The sequence below is a fragment of the Neodiprion fabricii genome, chromosome 1 (genome assembly GCF_021155785.1).
Source record: "Neodiprion fabricii isolate iyNeoFabr1 chromosome 1, iyNeoFabr1.1, whole genome shotgun sequence".
Classification (NCBI taxonomy): domain Eukaryota; kingdom Metazoa; phylum Arthropoda; class Insecta; order Hymenoptera; family Diprionidae; genus Neodiprion; species Neodiprion fabricii.
In genome coordinates, this window is record NC_060239.1 from 24,772,196 (window position 1) to 24,784,203 (window position 12,008).

General features: G+C 38.1%; 1 protein-coding gene across 12 annotated transcripts in view; it reads right to left on the reverse strand.

The window, feature by feature from the left end:
- LOC124188114 (stress-activated protein kinase JNK) overlaps window positions 1-12,008 on the reverse strand; it is a 153,360-nt gene that overhangs the window by 20,802 nt on the left and 120,550 nt on the right. For all 12 annotated transcript variants that reach the window (XM_046580484.1, XM_046580490.1, XM_046580479.1 and 9 more), the window contains one exon: window positions 1,152-1,203. The gene's annotated coding sequence lies outside the window, so the exon portion shown is untranslated. The remainder of the gene's footprint in view (window positions 1-1,151; window positions 1,204-12,008) is intronic.

The following is a 12,008-nucleotide window of genomic DNA, read 5'->3' on the forward strand; positions in this document are numbered from 1 at the left end:
ATCTGAATATTTTACTCAATGACATCGTAGACTTTTAGAATTTAACACAAAATTCAGATTACACATTTGTCTTACTTAAATTATCATTTTCCTGCTAACTATTTCATGTTGAAATTTTTTTTCACGAATTATTTCATCCAACTTTGCGCTACCTTTATGTCCTTGTTACATAGTTTTCGGCAAAAATTTTGATAATTATCAACAAACTGTTGGGAAACACGCGAGGATTAACTAAATTATACCGTAAAACCGGGTTTTAATCGACTTTACGTATTTTGTGGGTAATGATTTAACGTGAAATAAATATGTAAAATAGAATCATAAAGTGGAAGACTCGTATTAGAATGATATACAAATTTCAAACAAAACGATATGATATTTTACGACCGTTCGAAACACATTTCTATGAAGTCGTACGACACGTTGGCTGACATTTATGACACTGCTAATGAGAATGTAAAAGTAGACGCTAGTGGCTGCGGGAGTTGATGGGCATAAAGTATACCAAAGCCGAGGTTCTGCGCAGTTATTGTTCAGACTATTAATCATTTTTTTGAGGATAAAAAAGAGTTAGCTTATTACATATATTCGACTATATTCTCGCTGCCAAAATTTTTTAATTTTACCCTAAAATTGGCTGGCGACGACTGATATTGATTGAATTCTTTGAAACATTCGGTGTATGTTATAGCACGTACTTTTTCGGTTTTTTATTTTCTAAACGTAATTAAGTGGTCACTTTTTCTTTACAAATTATTGAACTGTGACCGAAATTGTGATAGCTATGAAATTGAAAATTGACGTATCTATTCGTCGCATCCGAGAGTAGATTTTTAGAATATTTTCACGTTCCTGCACATATATCAGAATATTCTTAATAATTGTGTACGTTCCGAAAAATTACAGTTGTGTGCCATAAGACGTGGTATTTTAGCAACGTATTCGGGGTCTGTGAGCTTGAAAGCTACGGTGAAAGAATTTTGAAAAAACTTCACAGTATATAACAACAACGACAATGACAGTAATAATAATGATAATAATACTGGAGCCCAAGGTACGAACGAACGGTGCGTATAGAGAGAAAATGTAATTTCAAACGGTGTTTACAGACGAAAATCTTGGATACGTCTGTAAGACTGAAAAATACTCACATGACTGACAGATCCGCCACGCTCGACGTCTTTATTCAGCTAATATCGCCGTCTAAAACAGAAAAAAGAAAAACCACACTAGAGTCGCTGTACGCGTATTCAAGCGCCTTGAACATCTCTGATTGTGAGCCGAAAGAACAGAAATTCATTTCGCGTCTTCTCTGGCTCGTCGAACGATACTCTAATACCGCCCAACAAGAGACGATAAAGGAAGAATTTTTATGATGCTTTGATTAAAAAACCGAAGTAAGCAGCGGCTGCTCGGAACTCCTGAAATTCAACATAGATATAGATCGATTACACGCCACGCTGTCCGTTGTTCACGTAAGTACACGTGTGCCTGCTGGGTGTGTCTGAATCTCTAAGTAAAAAATATACCTCGTGTTACGTAGAATCACATTACTCTACAGTCGTTAGTTTCAGAGATGCAAAAATTTGTAAATTTGTAAATTTGTGGAAGATCGAGGTTTCTTCTACGCCGTCGGTAAAAATTTTAAGCAACATTTGTATTGGCGAATAACTTATCAGCGATTTGTCCAGTTCGAAGGGCTGACAATGGGATTGAACTTGTGGCTTTGCAAGTGGCTGGTTGCCAGATTGTTACATCCGGATTTTCATCGCAGAACTGGAAGCAAAATTGCAATCCGTGCTTACGTAGGAAATTATCAAGAATTCATCCCTGTAATAAACCACAATTTACGAACAACAGGTGCTGCGCGTTTCGCCGCGTTGCGACAGTTTGGCTGCCCGGTTTTATTAATGAACGCGACGGGATGGAAAGAATTCGGAGGAGAAGTGTGCTCGCGAGGAGAACATCTGGCGGTGAAGAAGGATGATGATGATGAGGAGGAAGAGCAGGAGGAGGAGGAGGAGGAGGAGGAGGAGGAGAAAGGAGAGTAAGCAGAGACGGTTCGGACGACGTTGGAATTTTGCGTATCTAAAAAATGTCGCCAATGTCAGTGGCAGACGGTCGTTGAGTATTTATAAATCGGAGGAGGAGCGTCCGGGTTGCCAGGAGTTACAGACGGCGGCGAATTTGCAAACATCGGAGATTTGTCGGACGGGACTTTAGGAAGACGCGAAACCATCCAAGTCTATCTTCGCGCACGCTGCAGACGTCCTCGAGTCTCCAACCCTGCTTGCTCTCTTTCTCTCACTTCGATTCCCTCTCTTTTGCTCCGAGATGGACAAGAAATATGAGAATGATGATATTTTAAAAAGCATTCCAAGAAATCGGATGCACGCTGTTATGTTAAAGAGCCCAGACGGTTTTTCGATAGGCATATTTGGACTAGAGATGCTTTCAAGAGTTTAACGGTGCAGGTAAAGTGCTTCTGTAATGATCATCGGGCTATTACAGCGAGAGAATATTCTAAAGTTGGCAAATTTTTTTTTCCCACATCACTTGCGATTCGTGTATGTTTAAATCAACGATCGCATTGGCGAAAAAAATTAAACCTTCAAGATATTAGATTCACAACATTTTTCATCTTTCTAAACCGATTGAAAGTACATACATTATGGTTATTAATAAGATTCTTGATGTGTTGTGTTGTTAGGATGCCAAAAAATTGTTTTTGGCGAAGGCTGGACAAACAATTAAAAAAAAAAAAAAAAAAACACCAACCGTAATAATAATAACAGCACAATAATAAATTCATTTAATTATTTTAAGTTAGTGGCTGATGTGATGCGATTGATAAAAGACTACCTCGCTTGGTTGATATACTAAATTGTTAGAATAATTTAGTATAAATTATCTAATGCAAAAAATATTGTATTCTCTGAGCTTGCAATTCCTCTAAAATATACCTCAAACTGTATAAACAAAATATGTGTAGCATAACTTATTGTACGAAATATCTGTTGAAGATAGAAGCACCAAAAACAAAAAAGTATTTAAATCGAATAACGACCGAGAAAGCAGCAGTCGGTAATTCAGTATATAAAGAAATTTTGCGTCTTTCCAAGTATAAATATCCGAGTTGCATTTTCAAAATTACAACTTTGTCGAGTGGATGAAATCGGGTTGAAAAAAAAAAAAATTAAGATGCACAGTGATGGAAAATTTGGCTGTCGTAAATTTACTCTTGATCGCAATTTTATATTTTTTCTAAGCGGTAAAACTTCAAATATGCATATAGAATGACGATCTTATCGAAAGACAGAGATCCTCAATAGGTGCTGAACAGATCACAGACCCGATTGTGATCCGCTGTATTAAATAAACATATATAATAGGGTGTTTCGAAATAAAAAAAATTTCGTTTTTCCAACAGGCCACACCTGAAATAGTTAGTTTAGGTAGAAACAAAAATTCTGGCGAAAGATGAGCATTGTCGGTTGAGTGGAAGATCGGGCACATTTGATTTTTAATCTTTTCTTCCTTTTTATCGAATTTATGATGGATAATTGTTGGTAAAATTTTTTTTTTCATGTTTACAGCTGCCAGCGAATCAGTTTGTGTCTTAAATACGATGCTCCTGGAAATCTTTAGTTGATATTTAACAGGGACGTCTAACTGGTTTTCTGATTATTATTCAATTAAGATACATGAAAAACATTTTCTCACTCAGATTTCAATATTTACACATTTCCTATTACGATGGGTCCCTATTAAATATATATTATATATATATATATACATGTACAGAAAAGCAAAATTACAACGTGAGAAAATGATAAAAAAAATAAATAACGAATTTGGTGGACGAGCGTGAAATGTTGAAGAGTGCAAACCAGGGATAGATTGAGGTATGTTTGCGTTGGCGGACGCACAAAGGACACCGCCGGCCGTCGCGAAGCAGTCGGATGGAGAAAGACGACGCGTGCCTGAGTCGTGTTACTTTTAAATGCTCTGTTTTCATTCCAGGCCTGTAAAGTTATGCAAGCGACGGGTGTCGTTGCCAGTGTCCGAGACCTAAGGACGACATCGACACCGGCTAAACTATTTGTGGTTAAGGAATGCCGTTGATTGGACTGAAATAATACATCTCGTCTAGCCGCTGACCTACGCGGCTGATTCGCGTCAACTTTATCATTTTTATTCGTAGAGATTATACGTCATCCGTAAAGAGCGGAGACCACGATACAAGATTACAATAATTCTCTAGCGCTCTACGATGCAGGGTTTAATTTGGCTCGTTTAATAGTCGCTGATTTGCGTCTCGAAATATAACGATACTCTTCGCTGGCGTGAGATATATTCGGTAGCTATGTATTCTATTTGATTATAAGTTAAAGTTGAATAATTGAGAAAAGCTGATTCTCATTAATGATGGGATTATTTCGTACCAATTTTAGAACTCAATTTCTCGGATCAGCGACACCCGGTTTTCGATTGCTACATTTTTACAAACTCCTCTTACAATCAGTTTATTCGTGATCGGTAATTAACGTCAGTTACGCATATCGATAAATGTGGCAGCATTTTAAGGGAATCAGAAATTGTCGGTATTCGTAATAAAAATGGCAGAAAAAACGAGCTTTTATAAGGAACAAGTATACGGATATTCGAACCCTTTCCTATAACATTGGCCACGCCATCCTCAATATTTAACATTAAGCAAAAAGGAAGTGGTTAACAAACAATATCGACAAATGATCTCTGTGTTGACGTTGATTTGTACGGTATGTTGTAATCGTCGACGAGGAATAAAGATGCGTGAAATATTGCAACTCTAAAAACGTTCAACTTCCTTTATCTTTCTTTTTGTTTTTTTTTTTGTTTTTTAAGGAGATAAAAATGATTATTTTTCGTTCTTACATCAAGATTAGAAAATGTGAAGTTTTGATATTTGAGTTAACAAAAATATTTAACCCAACACCCGTTATCTTGCAAGTAATTTGGGAGAAAAAATCCCTAACGAATTGAATCTGAATTGTAACCTCAACGAATGGCTTCCCAATTCTCATAGGTGACGACGGACGTCGGTCGTCGTGATTTAGTGGACGAATGACAGCGCCTTATCCTATAACGCACGTTTGTCGTCGGCGACGCCGTCAATTTTTTTCCTTCTCCCGTTGCTCGTTTTTCTTTCTTTTCTTTCACCTCACCGACGTATACGAAGTGACCGATCAAGCCGATTGATCAACGTCGCAAAAAACCTCCGTTTGTGAGATCCGCCGATACGCCGGCTATCGAGTTCAAGATTGTATAATTCGATTCGATGCAGATAACTGAAAACGCACGGTTGAATTCATTAAAGAGAATGTTAAAAAATTGAAATTTTATAAATCAATACATCGTAAGAATTTATCGAGTTATCTAACAAGGTCTCACGTGGAATTACAAATTCCAACATGTAACGTTCAATCCTGGTCGATTATAGACACCGCAAATATTGTCATGTAGGATCATGTTCTTTTTCATAATTTTACAAGTGACGTTCTGTTTCCTCGGTTTTTCGTACTTTGCTGCACCCTGTCCGAAATTGGCACGATAGATCAGCGTAACGCGTATCGCCGGCGTTTATTCAAGATTTGGCAAGGCATGCCGACGTGGCTGTAATCAAGTGTCTTGCGAAGGTCTTTTCGTATACCGTTTTAATACGTACCAATTAACGATTCTTGACTGACACATAACGCCTCGAGTCCAATTCAACGCGGCAATTGAGCCAAAGTTAGTTTTCGCGCTCTGTGTGGTCGGCGATTTAGGTACCTACAGGTATATAATATACGTAGCGCCGAGGCGAACAAGAAATGGACAAACTCGACGAATGTCTATAATTATGCACGACCAAAGTACAGCTGTAATGGAAGTCGCGTTGTTTTTATTTTTTTTTTTTTTTTTCAACCAGATGATGGGTGAAAAATTGTAACTAAAACTAATACATTATACATACTTGAATACAATTTAGACAATATCTCTTTGACACGGACTAAAAAAAATGACCATAAATTTCGATTAAACAAGATTTAAGCAATCACTCTATTTTGTCATTTACTTGAGGCTATTTGTCAAGTTTCTTTGATGAATCATAAGTAATTTATGTTTGCAAATGAATTCTACAAAGAGTGTAACACGAATCGTTACAAGTTAATTAAAGATGAGAAGCTTGTGATAAGTAAGCGGTTTATTACAGAGTACTCTTTTTGCCCAAAAAATATAAAAATATATCAACTAAAATTTGCGGACATGTAATATTGAACCTGTAATTGAATTAATAATAAAATAATCATGCAAGCTGTAAAATTTGTGATGAATTGACAATTTTTTAAATCGATACCTACAAATGTTGATTTCTTTTCTACCAAAGAGATATTGCATCAATTACCTTCTATTCGATTAACTTCAATTGCACTTCTTCAGTTAATGATTTAAATTTCTTTAACTATTACACAATTCTCTTGTACTCGATCAATGCAGAAAACTCTAATAAAAGACAATACCAAGCTTGAATTTCGGTACTTGCGACAGATCTTCACAACGGCGATGAGAATCGTCTGGAAATTGTTTGTTCTGAAGAATTATCAAAAGGAGACTTTAATCTTGGCTTATTAAAGATGAAGGATATTTTGACCGGACGTTCATTCCTGCAGCCCTCCGCCTCGCATTTAATTATCTTTATTCTACTTAACGAGCGCCGAGCACTTTGTGTCGAGTTGCTTTTTCGACGGGAGTCGCTGCGCCATGAAAATTCTGAATTCAACGTGCAGACGAATAAAATTTGTCTCTCGGTGACCGAGAGATGCAGCTGATTGTGAGCCAAAACTAGAGATCGACGTGAAGTATACAGGCGCCATGTTTTATCGTCCTAGATAACACGATACACGGTTTGCTCTAGAGAGAGATAAAAAAGCGGGTGTTTCAAACTCTTCACTGAAACATTTTTTGGCGCGAATAAGCAGCCTCAAACTGCGCCAAGAATTATAAACTCGTGCGAGCTTATACGCGTGCGTAAAAAATACACCCAGTAGAACCGGGTTAAGTAAGTTTCCAAGAATGCTTTCAAACCTGACGTTTATACGTTTGATATAACACGATCGTAAATTAAACCTCGAAACTTAACGCCTTGGCGCAGGGACTTTATTGGTATAGTTTAACGAGCTGATTCTCGAGATGACGTTAGCATAATACGAGCAAAGTTCTGACGGAAATCAACGGCCGATGTGCGCACACATGCACGATAATCTCTGTTTGGATCAAGGAGGCTGTTGAATTTTCCGCGGAAGCGAAAATACTGAAACGACATGAACTTGTCCTAGGTGAAGATAACGGCGGATTCCTCATCTCCGAAAAAACCAGTTTTCAGTAGATTCTTATTGCGATATTGAATGCAAACGTAGTGAAATCGGTTATGATTAATATGGTTGAATATTGGAACGTTGAATGAAAATTACAAAGTGGACGGTAAAGCGTGATTTTGAAGCTGGAGTATATTTATTTCAAGTATTCACTGATTTGCAAGTTATAAATTTTTTGACGTTGACAGTGTATACAAAAATTAGAATTGAAATGACAACATCAAAAATGGAAAAAGCCTCACGTGCGATATAAATGACGGAAAGTACGCAGTAAGACTCTGGAAGTTGTGTAAGAGGGAAAATAAGTCGGCATACAGTATTTCTTGTGCGAAATATACGTGAATTATAGGAATATTACACGTATAGATATCTGTCTCGAGAAAATATATATACTTACTTAATATATATAATATATATACCTGTATACTTATACATCGAAGGGTTGTTGGATCGGTCCATTAGGAAATTGGTATCACGTGATGTGGGAGGAATTGACATTCTGTTATAAAATCGATGGGAAGAAGCTGCGTAAGGTTTTATTGTTAAAAAACTCAAAGCTTCGAGTTGCTTGCAAGCCGTTTGGGAGTTCGCGATACGTTTCTGTTTCCTCCTGTACTTTTTATACGAATGCTAACCATACGCATAAATTAATCCTCGTGAGAGTTGCGCTTGACTGACTGTGATCACGAGCTTTTGTGCAGCGCTGAGGAAAAAAAAAACTAAAAAAAGAAAAAACCGAACGATGAAAAAGTAAGTTCCGGATTCAACTTATGGCGGCGATTGTGAATGAGAGATAAAGCGACGAGAGAGGAGGGGAAACGAAAATGTAAAGGATGAAAGTAGAGAAAAAAAAATAAATAAAAATACAACAAATCTTGCTGAATATTCATTAACGGGGACTAAAGTTATTCGAACGTGAGTTACGAGGGATATAAAAAAAATTCTGATTGTAGAGAATTTTTAACCCTCTTTTCGGTGGGGCAAATAGGATTAAATATAACGACGTTGACGCAGTGATCATATCGCTTCTTCGGCATTCATTACTTTAAATCCAAGCTTTTTATTTCTCTCTGTGTTCCATCTACGTGAATTTACTCGCACAGGTTGGAAAAGGCAAAGCGTTACTGAAAAATTGTTGAAACGACAAGTTAGCGTAGCGTATAAAAAAGACAAATTGAACGAAAGAGAGATTATAGAATCACGTTTCATATCGTAGGATAATCCGTGAATATAACGTACGTTTCGAGTCAACTGTTGACAATTTTAAGCAACTTGTCAATTTTTCTGCCGATACGCTTTTGCGTGCTGGCCGTCATCAACCTCCCCTCCTCCTCCTCCTCCTTCCCCGGAGGGTATTTCGGTGGTTGGAAAATGACACCGTGCTAATCTTGAGCGTAAATCAATTATCTCGAAAGTTTATTCACCGGAACAGAGGGATGTCACGAGCAGGTTGAGGGGTGAAGCTGTGAAAGCTCGTCAAGTATTAGATATTACTCGACACTAACAAAGCGATGCCTTTCAAGTGGTAAAAGGCGAATTAATGAAGTGGCGTCAAAGTTACGTGTTAACGTCGCAAAATCCTCGGAGGATATAATTTACAACGACACATCTGGTTCCCAAATGTTTTCCGTCAACTTTCACTGGGTCCTTCAGTTTTCCACCAGTATTTTGTACGTCCAACCTTTAAAGTACCTAGCTGGATTCTCTCCCACCACGTCCGCGTCCTAAAAATTTATGACTCTTGTCCGATGTTTTCTCTACCCTGTCCCACAACTTCAACTTCCTTTCAATTTTAAATATTTATCAAAGCACCCTTAGCCAGAGCGGATATATTCACTCCGCGAGTCATTCTCCTCTCAACAAATCTCAATCTATACACTTTTAACAAGCTATCGATTAAAACTTCACGTCAAAAATTTCAAAATCTCTCTAATTTTTCAATTAGTACTACAAAAAGTTCAAGCGAAATCCAGAGTTAACGCAGGACAAGGGTAAAACCTGTACATTGTAAGTGCCGACACCTTGTCTTAAATTGAAGGAACGCACAATACGATACGATACGATACGGACAATACGATTGTTATTATCATGATTATGCGAAACAAAGTTCTGTAACCAACATGGTTCGAAAAGTGAGAGGAAGAAAGAAAAGCTACTGCAGATGGCGCAAAGATTCTTGTTTGTCGAGAATCTGTTGTTTGAACAGGAAATGACTTCGACCGCAAGCTCGCAGGACTGGAGGTACAACAGAAACTAAAGCTGATGGCGTTGAGGCGTGTAACTTAACTCCTTGAATTTCACGTCAGCTTTCTGCGGCTGCGGATGTTAAACATTTGAACGCATTGTTTCGGCCCAAAATTTCGTCATCCGATTGCCGGCAAAACGAAGAGTCTCTCTCTCTCTCTCTCTCTTTCTCTCTCTACATATATATAAGGGTATAAATAAAATCGCGTACAGAAGCTGAAGAGAAAGGAGAACAAAGCCTCTTCGCGGTTACCTCCTTCATCGCGCCCCAACGAGTATCGAGTCAACCACGATGAATTTCCGCAGACAAACGAGCTTCAGAAATGATCGGTGGAAATTTGCCGACGTTCACTCATCGCGGAAGATTTTCACGAAGTTGAGTCAAGGTGTAGGAGCGTTTTTTGAAGTACGTATTAAATTTTGCTTTTTTTTTTTTCTTTTTATAACAATACGGCATATAAATCGAAGGACACTGGTGTATTCTATGAAGCAGTTTCATCATCAGATTTTCTAGTATATTTTATTGCATTTTGTCTGAAGCTTTTTCCTCTATCGCTTCTTGATTTCAACCCTCGGATTTTTTAGGCGAGGCTATATTAACGATGCTAATTCGGCGCAAGCCGCGATTGCCGGTGGAGGAGCTACCGCGGATGGTGAGGAGATTATAACGTCGATTGGCATGTTCCCAGGCAGGAGCAAGTTCTTACCTCTTGGGAAATATTACATAACCGCGGATCATTAGTTTACCATCTATAATCTTCAATGAGATAGGCGTGAACGCGTCGCGATGTGCCTAGTCTCTTCCCTTCTCTGATTTAACGTTGTTTACGAGTCTATGCTGGAGGAAATTGATGTGATAAAGGTACGCCGACGCGTGGATTGCCTAGGTGGAGAGACGCGATTCGATTTAGAGCGTGATAGGTGAGAGAGGAGCGCCGTTCCTTCTTTCTTCGATTACCGCATAATATTGTTTCGAAATTACTGGTTAGCCGACGACTACATGATTCGGCGGAAACTTCGACTTCGGAATTAAAACGAGCTGCTGGTACAAGCAGTGGTATTAAATTTCCTGGAGAAAGAGCGGTTTGATATGGCCAATGGGACTAATAATAGAGATTGAGTCTAGACGCCAGACTTCAGCGAACAAGTCTAGAACTCCGAAGTGGAGATTCCAAGATTGCCATGGAGACAACTGCGATGACAGATCGTTAGACAGCGGAATATAATCTGTTTCTATTTAAAAATAATGATGAATTATTATGCAAGAGAAACGAAATACACGAATATATATAAATCCGATTGTTTCCAGTGCGCAATTTATTCACTGCGCTTTTCTCAAATGGTTATTGATTTCGATTCAACATATCGAACATTCGGTAAATTGCGGGGGTTGAGAGGAGAACTTTTATTTATACGAAATCTGCGCAAATGAGTTTGACGAAATTTCGCTGAAATATACCCGCCTCAATGTCTCTCGCAATCCGTACTCTCTGAACTTCTAAAAGTAGTTTTACCAGTAGCGATGAAAAGCTAAGAAAATCCAACCACGTACCATAAATTCAGTACCTGCCCTCCTTCCTTCCCTGAGCATGTTCAACGTTTATCGTATACGAAAAGAGAAGAGAGAGAGAGAGAGAGAGAGAGAAAAATTACATTTCTCGGACCAAACTTGACCAGGATTTTGTAACAGAAGGTGGCCGCTGCAACCTGTTCCTTAACATCAAAGTTACCACTGGATTCTGATGTGGTTCGGTAGGTACTCGAGGTCTATTGCATCCGTCACGTAACACAGAGTATATTGTGTCAGGATCCCATAGGAATTTTTTTTCCTCTTCTTCGTTACACTTCTCGTCGCGTTGAAGAGCTGAGCTTGATTTATTTCCGGATTTATTCAAGATTCTTGGTTTGCGTTGGCCGTACCTACGTATGTTCTCTGCATAAACGTGATATATTTGCCGAGTATTCAGTTCTCCTTTTTTCGCCATAAACTTCAATCTCTCGTACAGCTGAATATATCAACTTCTGTCAGAGAAAATACTTGTTACACGGACGACATTTTTTTTCAGATCTACCGATGAGTAATATTTTTGTAACGCATTGTTTTCACGAATATCCAACCATTTGTTTAGCGCATGCCGATAAAGCAATCGAGCAACGCTTTCTCTTCCAATTTAATTTAAAAATATTGAAAATTCGAACTAAAAACTTATTTTTATCAAAATAAATTGCAGCCTATGTTACTCGGGAATAGTATAGCTTTATATTGATGAGAGAATTTTTAAAATCGGGTCAGCAGTCCCAGAGATTAGCCCCTACATACGCACAAACAAACAAAATTTACCTCCGTATAATATTAGTGTAGATAAG